Source organism: Mesoplodon mirus (genome assembly GCF_964341445.2).
Source record: "Mesoplodon mirus genome assembly, chromosome: 19".
NCBI classification, from domain to species: Eukaryota; Metazoa; Chordata; class Mammalia; order Artiodactyla; family Ziphiidae; genus Mesoplodon; species Mesoplodon mirus.
The window spans coordinates 43,781,838-43,801,292 of NC_138995.1; the positions used below are offsets into that span (position 1 = coordinate 43,781,838).

The 19,455-nt window shown below is 36.6% G+C and overlaps 1 long non-coding RNA gene across 3 annotated transcripts; it reads left to right on the top strand.

The window, feature by feature from the left end:
- The first annotated feature begins 624 nt into the window (after positions 1–624).
- LOC309795686 lies at positions 625–18,992 on the top strand. 3 transcript variants are annotated; one of them, XR_014292336.1, is made up of 4 exons: positions 625–767; positions 2,289–2,377; positions 5,973–6,245; positions 18,794–18,992. It is a non-coding gene; the product is annotated as an uncharacterized lncRNA (long non-coding RNA). The 3 variants fall into 3 exon arrangements; XR_014292337.1 differs by lacking the exon at positions 18,794–18,992 and adding an exon at positions 12,134–12,148; XR_014292338.1 differs by lacking the exon at positions 18,794–18,992 and having other exon boundaries at positions 628–767; positions 5,973–7,584.
- Positions 18,993–19,455: the final 463 nt, after the last annotated feature.

Below are 19,455 nucleotides of genomic sequence, written 5' to 3' on the forward strand. Positions count from 1 at the left end.
AAGAGGTAGTTAAGAAATAGTTTGATCATTTTGAGGCTTCCTTGTAAGCCTTATTAGGCTGCAACTGAAACAAGTTAGTCTAGGGCTAATTTGGTCCCACTACTAAGCTTATACCCATTGAATACTCTGTGTATTGAATACTCTAGTTGATGCTGCATGTATTAAATTATATCAAAACATATTTGTATAATCTTAAAGCAATAAATGCAACACATATAAATATAAAAAATTTTAAAAATTAACTTTTATTAAATAAAACAAAAATGTTTTCTTCTAGTAATTGTAGTATTTTAACATACTTAAATACTGCATCCCTATGAAATTCATTTTGTTAATAAATATGAAAAGAGAATCCACCTTTATTTTTTACAGGTGACCAGGGACTTGTTCAAACACCAACATTTAACTGTATTACACAAAACATTATGCCACTGGTTTTTATGGGTTATCATTATAATTAACAGCTTTATACAACCATTGTCTTGTGCTGTTTGTTGTTCAATGTCTAAAACTATTGTTTAATATATATATATTTTTACTTTTAGCAGTTTAAGCCAGGAGAGTAAATCCGGTTCCTATTACTCCATCCTGTCCAGAAGCACAGGTCTTAAGTGAAATTTAATACCAAAGAAACAGTTCCAAATTTTACAACGGATCTATCACTGGTTGTTAGCATATCTTCCCACACTCAAGACACCAAGATACCTTCTACTCACTGTTAAAGCTTTATGATGAGCAAAACTTCCACCACTGTGCTTCCTTAGCATGTGAGTATATTTTTAATTTACTGGTTATATATATTCTCTAATTATCCATTATTTTGTCCTTCTTTTTGATTAGATAATGATATCCACATTTTTTTTTCTAATAGCTCACAGAAATTTCTCTCATTAACAACACCAATAGAAATAACAATAAAAATCGCCTTGGGGGACCAAATTTATATCACATTACCAAGTTTTTATTTTGCTCCCATAAAACTTCTGCAAAATACAACCACTGTCTATCATCAGTATCATTAGAACAAAAACAAGGCATTCTAATCTCAAAAGCACAATATTTTATTTAACTTAATAAATTTCACATTATAAAAATGTTCTCATAGCATCATCCTTAATTCCTCTGTATTCACTAATATTGGGGGATTTTTCTTTCAGTTATTTGAGACAAAGGATGATTTTATTCATCTCTACAACCTGGTATATATATGTACAATGTTTGTCAAAAGGTGGATATTCAAAAAAATTCTTGACTAAATTATGGTAATTCATGTGATCAGTTCTGCAGTTCTTAAAACTTTAAATTACTTCTTAATTCTAAGAGAAAGTCAGATAATTTTTAGAAGGATTTCCAAACCTTGCTAAAGTGTCAGCCTTCATTTCCTTGTCTGAGGGAAACAGGAGAGAAATAGATGGTTTTAAAGTTCTCCAAGCTTCTGTGTCCTTTATACATCCACAATTTTAATCCTTATCATTTTCAAGATTTGCTAAATTATTTGAGGTGATCCATTCTCTTATTAAAGTTACATATTTTATGTCACATACTGAGCATATTAACAAATAACTTACTGATAAATGACAATGCCTATAACATCAGGTTAATCTGATTTCCATGAAATGAGCTATAACTTCAAGAATATTAATTCATCTAATAAGGGTGATGATTTACATAATGTTGCCTAAAATATTTCTCTTGATTATTTAAGAGAGTTTTCCTAGGGGAAAATAGCTGGGAAGTCTACAGAAAAAAAAAAAAAAACAACCATGATTAATTTAATTCCAGTCTAAAGGACTCCATATATAATGTATTTGAGAAAACCAAGTCACTATTATAGATTCAGATAAATGGTTGTATATATTAGATATTTTTAATGTAACCCAAATTATAAGAAATAGTTTTTTGATATAGAAGCAACCACTCTTTTACCTAAAGGAAAATATAAAATCTGAGTTCATTGAAAATTTGCCTCATTGCCCTCTGTTAGTTTGTGCCTGCCCCATCCTTAGGGGCCCAGTTAAGGACTATTCTATCATCCATACATCAGAAGAGAATGTCTGTGTTCTATGTTGATAGCCAGTCTAAACAAATATTTATACAGTTGAGATCAGAGATATAAAATGTCAGTTCCAAATCCACCCATGATGGCACATATACCAGACAGATGACAAAGGTTATAAAGGCCTGTGAAATACTTGAATCATATTTTGCAACCCTTGAAATAATTCAAGTTGGAGATTAGCAGAAACCAGGCTCAGTTCTGTCCATAATCCCCTTTATCTGTCTTCTAGCCAACAAAATGAAAACCTGAAGCCAAGCTGACAAATAGGGTGTGAAGGGCCTTCTACTGCATTTAAGAAAAAACTGAGACTTGCTATAGGTAGAAATTATCTTTTCTATTACTATTATTGTTGATGTTGTTGTTATTCATAGAAATAATGAAAAAAAATCCCTAAATAACATTATTCTGCTGGATTCTTTACTATATGCAACACAATAAATTAACTCGCTTCATATTACACTGGGCATATAACATGAAAACATGTGCAGAGAACAGAAATCAGTATCTGTAAAGACAAATGCCCCTGTGATACAAAAATCTATTATTTTAAGTCCAGACAATTAGATCTATTAAGGTGTAAGAGTGTTTCAGTACAGTCCTGCTAAAAGTAAACCTTAAAAGTAAATCGAATAAAAAAGGAAAACTGATGCCAGTTAGATACAAAATATAAGATTATGCTATGTATATGGGACAGGAGAGAACTCTGAATGCACTCACATGTAGGGAAAGCAATATTAGTGACAAATCAACTAATGTCCTTATTGAGCATAGACATTCCAAGAAGGGTGAAGAGTACTGTATATTAGATGTAAGACTCATAATATTCAAGTTAGTTGTAAAAGAAAGAAGGTAAATGCTTTCAGTCAATAGGATAGGCTGAACTGATATTGAGAATCCTTTCTTCCAATCTGAACACACAGTGTGTTATACTTGTGTTTTCTTTTATATGTTGCTTTTACATGTAGCAACACATAAAAAGAAAATGAACAAGCTTACAAAAAAGGGGGGGATCCCCAGTCTCAGGATTTAAGGGAAAAAAACAAATTCAACATTAGAATAGTGAGGAGTAGTTGAAACCAAGAAATTCAAGGGGGCCTTGGAAATAATAAGCCTTGTTTTTGAGGGCTGGCTTTAAATATCCGTTGTCTTATCAGAAAACAGGTAGATGCTGTTGTCTTATCAGAAAACAGGTAGATGCTGGAAAACAATAGAATAATATCTTCAAAGTACTGAGCACATATAGCTGTCCAAATTAAAATTCTACACCTCATTTTAAAAAACTACTCAAGAACAAGAAGTAAAGAAATTTTCATTCCTAGACAAAGAGGAATTACCACCCACAAACTGTAACAACAACAACAAATGACTAAAGCAGTGGCAGCAGCTGTTGGAATTGTCTGGAGGCATTAAAAAATATTCTGATGCCTGAAGCCAATACTTGGAGATTTTTTCTTTTTTAACCAAAGTGATCTAGGCGGTGTTTCAATAATGGGAGCTTTAAAAAGTTCTCACATAATTCTCATGTGTTTTAGGCAAGATTGGAGACCATTGTACAAAGAATGTTATTCAGTAAGAAAGAAAATAAGCATAAAAAGAAGTAGAAAGGTGCACTGAACAGTGACCAGCAAAGAAATTTGTAATGTTGGAATGAACCTGAATAACGGTTGAGTGTAAAACAATAATAGCCAATGGGGGTGTGTACAAAGTAAAACTAAAACACTAGATAATATACTGAAATACTGGAGATCAGATTTAAAATTTGAGGGGTCTATGAACCGCTTAGGAGGAAGATGAGATAATTAGTTTTAGACTTTTTAAAGTTAGAAATATATGTCAAAATTTTCAGAAAACACTAAAAATGAATACTTCATATATGATTCATAAAAAGGTAGACCATAAAAAGAGAATGAAAATGTGTTTAAATGAAGTTAGTACCGGGAGGGATAAAACATGGAAAAATAAAGGAGAAATAGATCAATAATCACAATACATTTGATCACAGAGACAATAAAAATAAATTTAAAAATTCCAGTTTATGCTGCTTACAAAAGACATATATAAACTATTTTTAAGATGCAATGCAATACTTCACTCGAAATAATTAATTATATACATGATAAATGATTTTCAAGATTACATATTTGGCATGATGACATGTATACAAATTTTTAAAACTCAAAGCAATCATGTATTTTTCATGGATTCATTTGCATATAGTAAAAAGTTCAAGCATGGATTCAAAGTATTTATATTAAATTCATGATACCAGTTATCTAAGAAAAGGAAAAATTGGACTGAAATGAGAATAGAGAGGAGAGAAAAGAAGTGTGTGTGTATCTGTGTGTTTGTGTGTGTATGTGTGTGAACACATGTACAACAGTCAAATATGTGCTTCTTTCACAGCATGATTCACTGTATTCCATCACAATATTAATAAGATTTCATACAATATGGGCATCTCTGCAGAAATTAAAATTGTCACATGCTTATGTGTATTGGGCAATGAGCTCACCTTACTATTTCCATCCATTCTTCAATTAAAATCTAGAAATGTGAATGGGCTGTTAGAATTTAGTTAGTGAGCTAATTATCTTTACAGAACATGCTAGTTATGCACAGCTTTCCCTTGGCTTAATTACGTTTTAAAATAGCAGGCATTCATTTTACGTCTTTAATTGATGGCTATCACACACAATTAGTTTGAAATTTCTTATCAATATGCTTGAAATATATTTGGTTGAATCATTGGAGTAATCTTTTTTGAACTTACCCAAAAGTATGTGTTTAGCCTTCCTAAACACAGTGGCACATTTCCATATACAAAGTAGTTGCATTAGAATTATTCCTAATATGAAGACATTCAATATTTGTGGAAACAAATTTTCTCTTGAAAACTTAGCTTCCAGATGGAAAAAAAAATAAGGGTAGAAATGTATTTAAAGGCAAATTTGAAGATAAGAAATCAAAATTCACATTCCATAGTGAAAGAAAAAGGGTTAGTAATTACAGAGAGAAAGGCAAATACAATGCAAAAATTATTGGAACATATTTTGCTCAATTACAAACAAACTTACATGGTAAATTGTGGCTTCCATTATTGCACCAATTTTTAGCATATTTTAATATTTTCATTTTGAAATGAAAATTTTAAAAAGTCATCTATTGTTTTTTTAGAAAGTATCTAGAGTGGTTGAAGTGAAATAACTTTCAGAAAATGTGTTAAAATGGGGCTACAAAAGACTTAGGAGGACATAAGCTTGGTTCTTATTATTGACAGTTTGCAAATCAGCCATGGGGATACACATTATTTGCAATTTAAAATGAATGATGATTCTATATACATATATATGCATCTTATCATATTGATTATAAACCAAGTAAAATCTCATGAAATCTAAGTATGTTTGAAAAACTTAAACCTATTTTTATGTTTTTCCAAACACTAGAAAATGAAAGCAATTTCTGTTGTTTGTCATTTTCTTTTGGACTCTCTTGGCTTCCTGAAAATGATTATGTCAAGATATTGGAGAAATATTCATAGGAAGCAACAGAGGCCATGAGAATAGAGACCTACACTGCTTCCTCATTAGAAAAAATAAAATAAAAATTCCTGTCTATCCATTTCAAATTACACTCAGGGATGCTTATAATATAGAATTTGAAAGTTGAATACATACTAGTTGTCAAGTAGTCAGCCCCATTGATTACTCATGCATTCCCTCCTAAGTATGTTGTTCTTAGAATTCAGAGGGGTCCTTTAATAACACCCCCCATCTTGACCACTCACATCTCCAGATTTTCCTACTTCACGGCATATTGGTGTTTAACTTATTAAAAAAATATTTGTTGAACAATTACTATACATGCTAAGCAATGGGGATCAAAGATGAATGAATATTCATTTGTCTTTAAGGAGACACAGTCTACTGGAGAGAGGCAGAACTGTGAACAGATGACTGCATAAAGAGGCAAAGTCAAGTCTTATTTATTCAGAGGAAGAAGTCCCCGTGATCAAGCAACAAGTAAAACCATTTCATTGTGCAAGACATGGATTTGTGATTGAAAATGCACAAGCATATTTACCTTATTATCCATCATAGATGATCACCTATTATAATCAGTGAGATTTCTTAATGGCACAGCATCTAGAGGAGGACGTCATGCATGAACCTGTCATATTCAGAAAGTAAGGAAGTGGCACAGTGGGAACAATTCAGGAAAGTAAATAAACATGACAGTAGATTTAAAATCTACTTTAACTGTTCTTACTATTATTAATCTATTTGGGCAAGTAGTAGTTTTCATTGATGTTAGCATTTTTTCATCCACGACTTGAAATCAGACATTAAATATTAATATTATAAAAAATGTTACTAATTGAATTCATTCACAAATTTATAAAAATAGATCAGCACCAGAGACCTATTTATTGGAAACAAAGTAGGTAGAACAATTAAACTCATTTATAGTTCTTTCTTAACCAAAGTGGACAGAAGTTTTATATGTAGAGGTCAATCCTGGGCCAGAGGCTATTTAATATTTTCATCAAGTCTAGGATGTTAGAAAAGCATGTGGATTTAGTCATTTACAGTTCTCTTTAGTTGATAAGACTGATTAATACTTTGTCAAGATCAAAATTCAACATGACCATAATATGACCTTGACAAATTGGAGAAGTGGTTTAAAACAATGCAATTTAATAAGTCTAAGGGTCAGATATGGGCTTTAAAGGGATTGGGAAGGAAATGGAAATTATAATAATGTAGGTGATACCATGCCAGTGAGAATGCATTTGTGTGTGTAATATAATATGTAACAAATAATATTGAGTATGACTTGAGTCAAGAATATAGCAATAGCTTTTATTTTTTCTCTCTCTCTCACCATGGCATAGTGCTTACTCACTCACAAATATTTCTAATACATTTCATCAAAATTTCATCATTAAATCCTGTATCCCTGCTGATAAAATTAAAAGTAATTCTAAGATATATAAATGAAGAGAAGGGTATAAAGGTACAAACAAGTGGGTGAATATTAATGAAATTACTTTGTATTGTGCTTTACAAATACGATTTATGCATTTATCTTGTTACTAACACATTCGTTTATTCATTCATTCATCAATCATTACATATTTATAGAACTTCTACTATGTCCCAGGCACTGCATTAGGTGCTGGTAATACAAGGTGTGGAAAAGCAAGCATTGTCCATATTTCTTAGAGCCTGCAGTCTAAAGAATAATTACTAATTGTAGTAAATATAGACAGGGTACTATGAGCCATGGAACAGGGAGCCTTTCTCACCTGGAAGGATGAGGAAAGGCATCCCTTGTGAAATGTCTTCTTAACTGATGTATGATGTAGGTAGCCTAAGGGGACAAGGGAGTAAAGGAGTAAGTATTTCTTGCAAAGGGGAAAGCAAGTATTAAGAATTTGAGCTTCAAAAAAGGAATGCTTCACGTTGATATTACAGTCTCAACAAATACAATTAAATTTCTGGTTGTTAATACATTGCATAAAAGTGGAGGAGTGGATTTCTGCCAAAATTAGGGCATATAGTTAGGATTAGAAATGTGCTCTGTGATATCAGTGACTTTAACATTGCAGTGAGACTGGGAGAAAAAAACGTACAAAGAGGCTATCCTCTGGACCCAATGGCACTGATGTACATCAAGGCTTTTGCTGAAGTAGAAAACCTGCTATTGATATTGAGATACTCTTGAATGAAACAATGGCTTCAAATAAGAGTTCCAAACTGAAACTCAGAAAGACCACCAATCTGACATGACTTAAATTTGAACTGCTTCTCAGATAGGCAATTTATACTTTGGGGTAAATGGAAACTGGGCTTGGTTTCACTAATGATATCAATGACATTTTGCTATTAAATTTGGTTTAATATTTTCATTTTACAAATCCCTAACTTCAAAAACTCTCTAAGGGAAAGTAAGGGGAAAAGGATAGGACTAACTTGTTTAGTTACATTACCTTGAATTTTAAATTTAAATTGAGCTGCACTATCTCCACCAATGCTTGACTAGAAGCCTGCACAGTGAGTAGTTGTAATGGAGGAGATTGTCTCATTTTAATGGCCACATCTGATGGATCTCAAAGAAATTCAGGTAAAACAACTCTCTGCATAGTTCATAGTCAATTATTTATACTTACAGAAAAATGCCAAAGCCTAGAAAACTTTAAATGGTGGATAATCAGCAACATTCACATTTTTCCTTGAGGTTTTCAGGATTGTACAAACACATTTAGGCTTTGAAAGACACGTTTTGGAACTTTACTGGAGGTATTCTAAGAAATACCTTCATGTTAAAACAATCTCCAAATATTTTAGGAATAACTAGTATCTCTCCGTAAATAATTCATGCCTTAATTAATTATTATCATTGTTAGAAATTAATACTGAAGTATTTCAGAAAAAGATGACATATTAAGAATGTGACACTGCTTCCATGTCATATAAGAGCATGAGGATATCTCTATTATGAAACTTACTTCATTTTGCTACAACATTTTTGTCTATCTTCTCTTCCAGATTACAAGCTTCTTAAAAAATAGCCTGTGCACACATCTAACTTTCTGGCCTACATTTGCAGCACTGGAGACTACTATTGAAATATTAATTCAAGGGGCCTCCCTGGTGGCGCAGTGGTTGAGAGTCCGCCTGCCGATGCAGGGGATACGGGTTCGTGCCCCGGTCCGGGAGGATCCCATATGCCGCGGAGCGGCTGGGCCCGTGAGCCATGGCCGCTGAGCCTGCGCATCCGGAGCCTGTGCTCCGCAACGGGAGAGGCCACAACAGTGAGAGGCCCGCATACCGCAAAAAAAAAAAAAAAGAAATATTAATTCAAAGGATATTTTAGAAAACATTATAGACAGAATTCTACCATAAAAGAGCATATATAAATATAGCATATTTTCTGATGTTATTGAATCATCTTAAATATTGGTTAATGCAAATTTCAATCTCTAAGGCACTTCTACAACATACCTGAAAAATGATCGTCATCTTGTACTTGAATGTCCTCACTGAGAAAGAAATTGCCAACTCAAAATAAGTTTATTTCATTTTTAGGAAGCTCTAATTGTTAGAAAACTCACTCTTAAAATAAGTTAAAGTCTCTATTCCTCAACTTCTATGCATTTTCTTGGTTTTTAAATTAGGGGCAACTTGATCTTTTTTTGATTTTACAGCTCTAACATAGCTAAAGCTGGCGTTCAGGTCCTTTGCCCACTTACCTACTCTTCATAATTATTTTTATTAAAAGAAATATATTGTGGTATAATATAAAAAATATACTAACTTGAATGTACACTTTAATGAATTTTGACAAATGTAAATATTTTGTAACTCTGTTTCCATCAAGGTAGACAATTTTCCTATTACCCCCCTTTGCAGTTTTCCTTTTCCTCTTTGCAGTCACTCTCTACTCCATATTTGATACAGGCAACTGCTGATATGTTTTCTGTCGCCATAGATTCATTTTTCCTTTTCTAGAAAGTCATATAAATAGAAACATAAAGTACATACTCTTGTGTGTCTAGCTTTTTTCTCAGCATAGTGTTTCTGAGATTCATCCCTGTTGCATTCCTCATAATTCTATCCTTCTACTGCTGTATGATATGACATTGTATGGCTATACCACAACTGGTTCACCCATATAAATCTTGTTGGAGATTTTCTGATGATGGTCATTCTGACCGGTGTGAGGTGATACCTCAGTGTAGTTTTGATTTGCATTTCTCTAATGATTAGTGATGTTGAGCATCCTTTCATGTGTTTGTTGGCAATCTGTATATCTTCTTTGGAGAAATGTCTATTTAGGTCTTTTGCCCATTTTTAGATTGGGTTGTTTGTTTCTTTGATATTGAGCTGCATGAGCTGCTTCTAAATTTGGGAGATAAGTCCTTTGTCAGTTGCTTCATTTGCAAATATTTTCTCCCATTCTGAGGGCTGTCCTTTCATCTTGTTTATGGTTTCCTTTGCTGTGCAAAAGCTTTGAAGTTTCATTAGGTCCCATTTGTTTGTTTTTATTTCCATTTCTCTAGGAGGTGGGTCAAAAGGGATCTTGTGTGATTTATGTCATAGAGTGTTCTGCCTATGTTTTCCTCTAGGAGTTTGGTAGTGTCTGGCTTTACATTTAGGACTTTAATCCATTTTGAGTTTATTTTTGTGTATGGTGTCAGGGAGTGTTCTAATTTCATACTTTTACATGTCCCTATCCAGTTTTCCCAGCACCACTTATTGAAGAGGCTGTCTTTTCTCCACTGTATATTCTTGCCTCCTTTATCAAAGATAAGGTGACCATATGTGTGTGGGTTTATCTCTGGGCTTTCTATCCTGTTCCATTGATCTATATTTCTGTTTTTGTGCCAGTACCATATAAATGCTGGAGAGGGTGTGGAGAAAAGGGAACCCTATTGCACTGTTGGTGGGAATGTAAATTGATACAGCCACCATGGAGAACTGTATGGAGGTTCCTTGAAAAACTAAAAATAGAACTACTATACGACCCCGCAATCCCAGTACTGGGCCTATACCCTGAGAAAACCATAATTCAAAAAGAGTCATGTACCAAAATGTTCACTGCAGCTCTATTTACAATAGCCAGGACATGGAAGCAACGTAAGTGTCCATCATCGGATGAATGGATAAAGAAGATGTGGCACATATATACAATGGAATATTACTCAGCCATAAAAAGAAACGAAATTGATGTATTTGTAGTGAGGTGGATGGACTTAGAGTCTGTCATACAGAGTGAAGTAAGTCAGAAAGAGAAAAACAAATACCGTATGCTAACACATATATATGGAATCTAAGAAAAAAAAAAAAAAAGGTCATGAGGAACCTAGGGGTAAGATGGGAATAAAGACACAGACCTACTAGAGAATGGACTTGAGGATATGGGGAGGGGGAAGGGTAAGCTGTGACAAACTGAGAGAGTGGCATGGACATATATACACTACCAAATGTAAAATAGATAGCTAGTGGGAAGCAGCCGCATAGCACAGGGAAATCAGCTCGGTGCTTTGTGACCACCTAGAAGGGTGGGGTAGGGAGGGTGGGAGGGAGGGAGACGCAAGGGGGAAGAGATATGGGAACATATGTATAGGTATAACTGATTCACTTTGTTATAAAGCAGAAACTAACACACCACTGTAAAGCAATTATACTCCAATAAAGATGTTTAAAAAAAAATCTTGGATATTTTGGTCATATCCAGTTTTACCTATTATGAATAATGGTGTTACACATTTTTGTGAACAAATTTGTGTGACATAAGACTTCATATCTCTTGGATAAGTATGAACTATTAGGTAATTGCTTGGTCATATGTAAATGTATATTTAACTTTAAAGCTTTCATGCTACAAGCCCATTAACAATGTATTCATGTTTCTCTAGGTCCACACCAAAACTTGATATTAACAGTTTTTTAAATTTTAGACATTATAGTGGTATGTAGTGGTATCTCATTATAATTATAATTTGTATGTCTTTGATGGAGCAATCTCTAAATATATATAAATTATATATACTTAATATATATGTTGTATACAATATATGTAAATATTTTAATTAATTTTTATTGGAGTATAGTTGATTTACAATGTTGTGTTAGTTTCTGCTGTACAGCAAAGTGAGTCTGTTATACATATACATATATCCACTCTTTTTTAGTTTCTATTCCCATATAGGTCATTACAGAGTACTGAATAGAGTTCCCTGTGCTATACAGTAGGTTCTTATTAGTTATCTATTTTATATGTAATAGTGTGTATATATATAAAAATATAATTAGGCACTTAAAAATAAAAGGAAGACATGCAAATAGCCAATAGGCATATATTCATAGATACATATACTTTACATTTATATATATAACATATCCATAAATATATTTTTGCCATTTTCTCCCATTGGATTGTCTTTTTATTTTTGAAGTGTAAAAATTCTTTAATCTGTATATAAGTTCTTTGCCAGATATTGATATTGCAAACATTTTCCAAGTTTGATCTTTCCTGTTGATTTTCTTAATTTTGATTTTTATTCAGCAGAAATTTCCCTTTCCTCTGTGGTTGTCACTGCCTTGTCAGGGTTGGGTTCTGATCCCTAGTCGTTGGAGTAGAGGCCCTCAGATCTGTTTCTTAGCTGTGTTTCTGATCTGCAGTGTGAGGTAGGGAGGACTGGAGCACTCCCACTGGGATAGAAGCCATTGAGTATTCCTCCTCTGGAGGTGTTCACCTGTGGGTATGCTCTGTTTTGTCTCCTTTCGCCCATTGTGTAGGCTTACAAAGTACACTGCTGTTGGTACTGCTCTCAGTCCCACCTTAACCATGGTTATGCCGGCAACTGGCCCTGGTGACTCAGGCATCATTTTCACCAGGCCACTGGCCCAGATCCACTGAGGTCAGGTCCCAGGACTGCAGTAATTATGTACCTGGACTCACTATGTGAGATATGGAGGCAGCTCAGACTCTGGCCTGGCCAAACCCCAGCATGTATGTGCCCACAAAACCCACAGCTGCTAAAGCCAGACCTGTCTCAGATGCAGGAGCACTTGTCCATTGGGATGTTCTCAGGTGCTGAATTTAGGAAGCCATCAGAGGAAGTGTATTGCCATGATTTGCACAGCCATGAGGAGAGATTTCAGCTCTTCTTCCTTAGTTGCATGTTCCCTGGAACTCAGCTGTGGTTTCAGCCCCATCTCTGCATGTGGGCCACCCACTGGCGTCTGCTCCCAAGGCTGCTGGAGCACATGAGCTTGTCAGGCCAGAGGATGTAGAAGCGGCAATCAGGACAGGCAGGCTGCCCAGGTGAGAGGGTGCTGGGTGGCTATGGGATGTACGAGAGCCTATCAGGCAGGAGGGACTCAAGGTGGCAAGCTGGGCAAATGGGCCACCCAAGCAGGAGAGTGCTGAGGTGATGATGGCTGGGGGCATGTGAGCCACTCTGTCAGGAGCCCTTCCTAGTGCCTGTGGAGGCAGGGGCCAGTGCTTGAGGAGAGAGGCTGCAATGGTGGCCCCACCCTTTGTGCATCACTCAGCAGTGGCACTTTGCTTCTATGCTGGTCTGGGCTTCCTCCAGGAGCATTCCTTGTTGTGGAGCTCCTCACTCCTATCCCCTTGAGCTGTCTCCTCACAGCCAACATCATTCCCCTTCCTGGGTCTGCTCTTCAAACCCCACATTCCAACACTCAGCCTCTGTGTGCACCAGTGGTCACCAGTGGCTGGGGCATGCAGAGCTGTGGCCAGACCATTTGTGTAGGCCTCACTCTCTCCTGCCTGCCACAGACTGGTTGCTGCACTGTTCTCTGAGCCACCAAATTTCTCCTTCTGCCCCAGCTTCTCTCCCCGCTGCTTCCTCAGATGCGGGAACCTCTTCTGACCTTCAGCTCCGCTCTCCCGCCCAGGGTCACAGGTCACGTCCCACTTCATCTACTCTTCCTTTTCCCTTCTTCTTTCTTTCATCCTACCTGGTTACGTGGGGATCTTTCTTGTCCTTTCAGGTGCCTGAGGTCCTCTGCTAGTGTTTATCAGGTGCTCTGGGAGAATTGTTCCATTTGTAGATGTATTCTTGATGCATTTGTGGGGAGATATGAACTCCACATCTTCCTACTCCTCCGTCTTCTTGACTGACTAATCAGCAGTTCGAGTTTTAAAAGGCCACTTTTTCCCCCTTTTTAACCTTGGTCTCAGATTCTACCTAATTTAGCTAATTAGGCTCAGTCTCAGGTCATTGTGGTCTGTATTTACATTTCTGATTTGTACCGATTTGCAAGACAAAGACAGTTGCTTTTAATTCCCCAAAGAACTGGCCTGTCACCTAAATAATATTAAAAGATTGATTTGCCCAACTACATTTTCTTTAACTTGCTTTTCTGTATCAGTGAGAAGATTTCCAACTAGACTGAAATTTCAGAATTCTATAGTCTATAACTTTATGGTTTAATTTATCATACCTTCAAAACTTCCATAAGGCATTCAACAAAGACCCTCTTTCTGAGTGCACAGGTTAGACCCAGAGTAAAGTCTCCATTATTTATTTTTATTATCCCTTAAATATTAGCTGTCAGTTTTTACTTTATATTGTATAGGCTCAGGTAATCCCACTGGTTTCCTTTAGTATGTTTAATTAATATTTCCTTCATATGCCGTCTTATAGTATCAGGCAGGGGAAGAATTCCCCAGTGAAACATGTCTATCCCACACAATATAATTAGGCAAAAGAGAGGTCATTATCTTATACAATGCCCATTTAAACATACCAATTTTTATAAAGACTCTGGGGTCCCCAGAGAGTGGTTGAGCCAAGGAACTCAGGCACTTTTGTCAATCTTTTAACTTGATTAATTGGTCTAACTTTTGCCCCAAGTAATTGTTGGCCAGGTATCTCAGTGTAATTTTACGTGTATAAAATTTATATGTAATAAAATATACATATTTTAAACTGGGGTAAATAGGTCAGACTTGTTTGGGTCTGGCCCTTTAATGTTGATGACAAGTAGGAGATCCCTTTGGCCCATCCAATCTTAGGTAGTATTGTATCCAATCTTTGATTTATCTCATTAATGTCTGTTTTATTTATCCCACTTTAAAATAACCATGTAAAGATTTCTTATTCATTTAGGAGAAGTCCCTTTAAAGTTTCCACCTTGTTGGGAAAAAGTTTTTAGGCTTTTCCTTCAGTTTTTTTCCCTGTTACTTAACCTAATTAACAATAATTATTCTAACATTTTTTTAAAAATTTATTTGTTTATTTTTGGCTGCATTGGGTCTTCGCTGCTGCACGCAGGCTTTCTCTAGTTGTGGCGAGCAGGGGCTGCTCTTTTTATTTATTTATTTATTTATTTATGCTGTGTTGGGTCTTCGTTTCTGTGCGAGGGCTTTCTCTAGCTGTGGCAAGCGGGGGCCACTCCTCATCACGGTGCGCGGGCCTCTCACTATCGCGGCCTCTCTTGTTGCGGAGCACAGGCTCCAGACGCGCAGGCTCAGTAGTTGTGGCTCACGGGCCTAGTTGCTCCGTGGCATGTGGGATCCTCCAAGACCAGGGCTCGAACCCGTGTCCCCTGCACTAGCAGGCAGATTCCCAACCACTGCGCCACCAGGGAAGCCCTCTAATGTTTTTTATTAGCATCTGTAAGGCCCATTTAGGGGAAGCAGAGACCACAAATAAGGTTTCCCAAACCAATTTTTTGGGTTTGTTTGAAACTAAAGGAGTTTTTAGGTTAACCATTATATGTCTAATTTCCAACATCCCCCCCCCCATAGGAGCCAATGAAACAGCTGTTTATAATGAGAGCTCTCTAAAAATTTACCAATTTAGAAGTTTCTCCAATTTGAAGGATCCATCATCTGGCCATAAATGAGGTATACCTTAATAGTGACTTAAACCAATAAGACACAGGAGGCTTCCCCACAAAAGAGTGTAAAGGATGCTGTCTAAATAAGATCCAGAAAGTTTACTCCCAAAAGTAGTTTAAGAAAGTAATGGTCTTTGTTGTACAGGCTGACACAATGAAGGTTAAGATGGCAAAAAGCCCCTGGGAGTTGTACAGTCAGACAAAAGACTGCTCAGAATCCCAGTCTATTTGACTGGCTGCCAAATGTACACCATATAAGTACTTTTGGATGGTAGTGACCAAGTTCTCAAAACACACACACACACACACACACACACACACTGAAGAATATCAGAACACTTACATTTCAAAGACACAGGAAGAGAAATGCAAATTTCCCCTAGAAAGCCTTTTGTTTTTTTGAAGTCAGAATTCTGAAAAGATGTTTTTATCAAGCCAGCTTTTTCTAACTTAACTGCATATGCAATAAAAGAGTCCTATCTTAGTCATTTTTAGGGCAAGATTTTCTTTAAGTCCCAAGTAAGTAAGCACTTGTAAATGTAAATTTTGTATGGACATAAACCTGGCCAGGATATCCGTTGGAGGCTGGAAATCTGTTGTTCCTTTTTCTTTTGTATTGAAAGCTAAGTTCCCCATTCTGAGTTCAATTTGTGAAGATCACTTTTATTTTGACAAACTTTATTAAAGTAGCCAATTCAAGGACGACAGGTTAGTCTTCCACCTAATTAGCCAGTCCAAATTTTACTCAGTGTCTTTCACCTGAGCAAAGTCTCCCCAGTCTTTCAACTGAGGATAAACCACACAGTGTCTAAACTGAGCAAGATCTTCCCAGTGTCTTTTAAGTGAGGCTAACCCACTTGAGCAAAAGTCTTCCCAGTGTTTTTCTACTGAGGATAAGCTCTCAGTGTTTAAACTGAGTAAAAATCTTCCCAGTGTCTTTCACTGAGGATGACCCAGGTACTTCTTCTTGAAACCAAGTTTCAAGGATAACCTACTACTCAAGAGAAGAGTTTAACACCACTGAATAAAACTTAGGATCATCAACCAAAACTGGAGATCCAAGAACCAGGAGATACTCACTCAAATTCGTCTGAATTCTCTGAGAAAGCGGACAGGCCCAAGAAGCCTCTGCTGGTGCCAGGACTCTGGATCCTCATAGAGTTCAGGCAAAGAAGAAAAGTCTGCTCTGGGCCCCTTCATTGGTTGCCAAGACTGCTGACTGAAAAATATGCACAACCCAAAAGGAGAATTATGTTTTATTTGGCAGATTTTCTGAGGACTTAAGCCCAGAACACAGCCTGTCAGATCACTCTGAGAAACTGCTCAGAAGACCTAAGGGAGGAGTCAACAAAAACCAGGTAGTCAGAACATCAAAAGATTACTATTAATTAAAGAAAACTAGACATCTCAAGTTAAGGACTTTAGCACTTTTCTATGTATGAGAAGATGAAAGAATCTGGGTTCTGTGAAATCATTCCTTTGATATGCACCTTAACTCTAGAATCAGTACCCTGTTTTTCTCCATCCCGAATCCCCTCAAGGTGCACAGTTGAGGGTTCCTGCTTTGACGTCTGACTTGATGACTGCAACATCCTTTGTCTACTGATATGGCAGGGAACATTTTTCATCCACGGGTAAGAAATTGAGGAGAAAATTAACATAATTCAAGATATAAAACCATTACAATATTAAAAATTCCCAAATGTCAAACAAACATAAGTACCCTTGACCTGTAAAATGGAAGATGCCAAGGAAGGGAAAAAAAGAAACAATAAAGAAAATGTAGAAAATAAAGCATAAAATAAGATGGCAGAAATCAATAACAGTATAACAATAATTAAATAAATCAAGGTAAATGTTATCATAAGATTTTTAAATTAAAAAAAAACCCATCAAACAAAACATATTGAAAATAAAGTAATAGAGAAAATTTAGAGAGCAAATATGAATGCAAAGAAGACCTGCTAGGTAGTTAGTCAGACATTAGCAGCAAGGAGGTGACAGTGGTGAGAAAGACAAGAAGAAATTGAGTCACACCCAGCCATCTGGGGACTCTCCCTTGACTCCACCCAGAACGGGAGAAACTATGGTCCGGTGGTGGGCAGCTTATCCTGATAAAGAGAGGCACAGTAACACAAGGGGACTTCTCCAGGCTGTGCATGCCCAGACCAGACAGGCGTATAACCTATAGTAAATCCAAACTCATTATACCATAATTACAATAAATTACATGTGGTTTTGCCCCTCCCCCCACCCAGTAGGCATTTCTTGGGGATTCAAGGATGAGAGCATGCGCAGCAGAAAACTTGTTACATAGCTCAGGACTGTCAATCAAATAATGATCCTTGTCACTCACTCCCACCTCTCTGCAAAATGCTCCTTAAAAGCGCTCGTAAGCCTTTATAGGAATGCTGCTTTCAATTTGCAGAAACAGTATACCCATCCCCCCCACCCCGAGAGTGTACTTTTGCTTCGATATACTTTGCTTTGGGCTTGCTTCACTTTGCTGAAATAGCCTGTTCTCAGAAACAGCCTGCTCTTTCTCTCTCATTCTCTCTCTCCCTCTCTGAGAGTGTACCTATGCTTAAATAAACTTTGCTTTGTGCTTAAGCTTAACATGGTAGTTTGCGATCCTTTGCTTACTATCATGGAACCAAGATAGCTGGTCCAGACCTTCCACTGACCTCCTCAGTTGAAGCTATTTTGTTACAAAGCATGTTCACATGGTGACAGACCAAAGTCTAAATTTTGATAAAAGGTTGAATTAAGGTGAGAATATCATATGGGAGGAGAAGACTGTAGGAAAAATAGTAGATGTAGGAGATATGTTTGTGAAAGTGCACATTCATGGCAATATAGCCAAATGCCCACGTTCCCACTAAAACTGTATAAAATTATGACCAACAAGCAGAGAATACACATTATTTTAAAGCCCTCATGGGGCATTAAGACATATTTACCATGTGAATCCTTCAGTGAATCTTGTGTTACTGCTAAGGGATAGAAAGTGGTGTCATAAGGGAATTTTGTGTAAGACTCAAAGCTCCCTTTCTATATGGTTCAGGCTGGACTTGAAGCTTCAAGGGCCTGGGAGGATGGGGCAGGAAAGGCAAGGCACACTCAGAAAAGAGAATACATACATAACACACTAGGAATATCTGAAGAGGCTGCTCAAGACCTGGCTCAGCCCCAAGGGTTTGACCCCTAGTCCTACTCTTCATCCTACAGCCCTTTAGGGTCAGGACCTTGGCTCACCCTAACCCATTCCTAGCTTCCAGGTATAGAATGAGTGCACATGTCTGAATGTTAAAGTTCTCTCAAAATTTACATGTTGAAATCCTACCTCTTAAAGATAGGAGGCGGGGCCATGCAAAAGTGTTTATGAGCTTTCATGAATGGGATTAGTGCCTTATAAAAGAGACTCCAGAGATATCTCTAGCCTCCTCCCATCATATGAGGATACAGAGAGAAGGCTCCAGCTGTGAACCAGGAAGAGAGCTCTCACTACGAGGTGGCCATACTGGTGACTTGATCTTGGGCTTCCCAGCCTCCAGAACTGTGATAATAAATGTCTGTTGTTTTTAATCTACCCAGTCTATGGTATATTGTTATAGCAGCCCTAATGGATTAAGACCACATATTTCAAAATTTATCTGGAGAGTGGGGACTGTCTTATCATTGCAAACTAAGAAGTTGGGTTGAGACAACATATGAAAGATTTTTTTTAAGTAGAAAATTATGGATTATTGGATTTGAAAGTACTAGATTGGTTAAGGAAAATGAGTACGTGTGTGTGTGCGTGTTTGCAGTGTGTCCCAAAAGTTTTTGTGCAGTTTAAAGATTTACTAACTCCAGAATTATAAACACTACAAAAAAAAACATCATTTGAAGGTTTAACTGTTACCAGATGCAAGTCTGTGTGCCTGATGCACAGTGAGGCTAAATACTGAAACATCAGAGTTTGGAGCAGAGAAAGGTTTACACAGTGCCATGCAAGAAGACATGTGGCTCATG